At 52.8% G+C, this 3177-nt stretch overlaps 1 pseudogene; it reads right to left on the reverse strand.

Annotated features, from left to right (window-relative positions):
* Positions 1–280: 280 nt before the first annotated feature.
* LOC148591736 (uncharacterized) lies at positions 281–2567 on the reverse strand (annotated as a pseudogene).
* Between the last annotated feature and the right edge of the window lie 610 nt (positions 2568–3177).

The raw sequence follows: 3177 nt of genomic DNA on the forward strand, positions 1-3177 counted from the left end.
CCACGGACTGTTCGTGAATCCGATACTGCCAGGGTCGAGCTTATAGTGGATCACACTATTTGGGAACTCGATTCGCTCCTAGGAAGGCGATCGGACCTACGGTCCACGACTGTTCGTGAATCTGATACTGCCAGGGTCGAGCTTATAGTGGATCACACTATTTGGGAACTCGATTCGCTCCTAGGAAGGTGATCGGACCTACAGTCCACAGACTGTTTGTGAATCCGATACTTTTTTTTGATATCTCCTTCCCCCCCCACCACGACTACCACTACGGCTTTCAACTGCAACATTTTCAACACAAGTACCTAGATCTACCCGGCAGTTTGTGGTCCATTGATAAGATTTAACCCCATTTACCCCCTGCACCCAACTGGTTTTCTTTGTTAGATACCCCCTATCCTCGTTCAATATCGAGTGTTCCGCTCCCATATCTACCATATATCCTACTGGTTTCCCTTCCAACGTCACCCAAGACTCGGGGAAGGGGGCAGAGTCCCAACACCTTCAGTCACTTTCCCCCTCCCCCGCCAGTAATACCTGTGTTGGGGTCTATAGTTAAAAGGCCCTGTCTTCCCACCGGCCCCTCCTCGGCCCCTCCTCTTCTCCTCTCGGGGCACTCATTCTTCCAGTGGCCCCTCCCCTTACATATGGCACCCTGGTCTCTTTCCAGTCTCCTCTCTCCTCCCCCTCCTTCCCGCACTTCTCTCCCTGCCTCTTTTCTTCCTTTGCCGGCATAAAAGATTCTCACTAATTCTTTCTGGTTACGCCGGTTTTTCCTCGCTTGGAATTCCCTATCTTCCTTTCGCAGTCTCTCCTGCCTTTCCTCGGGCATCTCTCGATTATTGTTGTGCGGAAAATCTCGCTGTCAAGAACTGAATGTCCAAAAGGAGACAGAGGAATCCTAAAACTTTATTCGAATAAAGGGAGAGTCCACCGGGCATATCCCTGTGGGGTCTCTCCAATTGCTGGGGGACGCAGCCCCCCTTTTATCCTGATTTCCCAACCGAGGGACGCCCTCTCCTTTTCCCCATTGGCCAAGGTACTCAGAAGTTACAGCCTTCCCGGCCCGCCTATACCAAACTCCTGCCTCCCTCCATCTGTTCTCACCTGAGCTCACCAACTCCTTTGTCCCCCTTGCTGAAGAATGTGGGGCAATTGCCCTATTTCCCTCCTTTGTAAAGGCCCCATCTCCTTGCAGATGGCTCATGGCTCCACTCAGTCTCCCCTCCCTTTGTCCTGCTCTTCAGCCAAACTGTGGAGAAACCCCCTTATTGATGAATACAGAAACTTGAGCATTCTGCTCATTGTAAACCTTTTCTGCTATTTTCAATAGGTCCTGTATAGTCTGTTCCCCTAGTCGATCTGCCATTTGCAATTTTCTCCTGATATTGGAGGCTGCCTGATTTACAAATGCCAGTATGACAGCTGCTTTGTTTTCCTCTGCCAAGGGGTCCAATGGAGTATATTGTCTAAAAGCCTCTAATATTCGCTCCAGGAATGCCGCTGGACTCTCAGTCGGCTCCTGCCTTACCGCATTAACTTTAGCCAAGTTGGTGGGCTTACGTGCTGCCGCCCGGAGGCTGGCCATCAGAGTCTGGCGGTATACTCGGTATACTCGGAGACGCTCCCTACCTTCTTCCTGGTCGAACTCCCACGGGGGTTGCGTTAAAGGGAATCCTTCGTCTATCAGGTTCTGTTGGGTGGTAGGTCTCCCATCCACCCCCGGAACAAGTTTCTGTGCTTCCGAAAGGATCTGCTCCCGTTCCTCTGTTGTGAATAGAGCCTTTAACAGCTGCTAAAAGATCAATTAATGCTGAACAAAGAAGGAGGGGTAGTTTGTCTTTGCCCCTGCCCCGTTTCAAGCAATATTCGATTGAGGAAAACACAGACACAAAGCACTTAAAGTGACAGACAACAATTCCACACACTCAACACCCAAAATTTCATGTTACTTTTCCTTTTGCACGTGTCCTTTTCCCTTTTACACCACGGGGTTTACCTTTCACCCCCGTTCCTAATAACCACAGGGTAGTGGGGACATCTCCCAGACTATCCGGCTGGCCACCTGCGGTGCGTCCACCTAGGCATTCGCCAGCCTCCCCTCGGGCCCGCTTATCCTGCTTACCTTAAGCTGTCCTGGGCATCTCTTAGTCTTTGCCCGCCAGCAGGGTGGAATCCCGGACAAGCCCCCAAAATGTTAAGTCCGGTCCCAACCCGCAAGCGAGAGAAGAGCAGAGAGGCCTGTATGTGCAGGATCCAGCTTTATTACCAGCTAGCTGGGGTCTCCGGCTCACCCTCAAAGGGGGAATCTTGCACAAGGACCCCCCTGGTGCCGCGAGCAGGGTTTATATACCAGCAAGGGGGTGGGCGGTTACATATTTCCTTTTAAGGTCTGACTGCTCCGGATTCTCTTCGGATTGGTCGTAACGAGTGTCTCTCCTCGAAATCTTCCCGCGCCTGGCGGCAGCTCCGCCTCCAGCAGCCACTCGGCCCTGCCCGGCGGCCAATGGCAGCGCCCCAGGCTCGGGGCAGCCTCGCGCCAGATCCCGCGTGAAGTCGCGCATGGCGCCCTCAGCTGCCATGAGCCCTGTGGGCCGCCGTCCGCCGCGGGGCACCACGGGTGTAAGGGTTCCGTTCTCACAGTAGCAACCTACTATATAGCTTTGATTCAGAAATACATGTTCTAAAACACAGCAAAAAATGAAGCTGCTTATTGAAGCTCACCTTGGTAACTAGAATATGTGTTTTGGTTAAAGAGGAACACAACAGAAGACCACAAAATGTCAAAAGAATGAAATTATTAAAGAAAGGTTCCAATAGCATTAAACTTCAAGACATAGAAAGCCATGCAGGCGTTTTATCTACTACCAAAAGAAACAAGCTGTTCCAGAGGGGTTCACTGGAACGAAGAGATTTGGATGAGCAGGAGCTGCTGAGGGGGAAAAAGCACCTTCCCCTCGCCCGGCACCGGCCAACTTCGGGGGAACCAGCACGGGGCAAATGAGGCCGCCGGGGCCCCGGTACCCCCAGAGCTGGAGGGCACACGCGGTAACGGGCAAGGCGAAGAAAATGGCTGCCTCCCCCCCCCCCGCCCCAAATGCCACCTTCCCTTAACGGTCGGGAAGATGCCCGCAGTCGCTAGGACCGCGCTAGGCAGGCAGCTGGCCCCGTGAG

Source organism: Tinamus guttatus, unplaced genomic scaffold (assembly GCF_059628265.1).
Source record: "Tinamus guttatus ecotype Peru unplaced genomic scaffold, ASM5962826v1 Tinamus_guttatus_pri_ptg000714l, whole genome shotgun sequence".
Classification (NCBI taxonomy): domain Eukaryota; kingdom Metazoa; phylum Chordata; class Aves; order Tinamiformes; family Tinamidae; genus Tinamus; species Tinamus guttatus.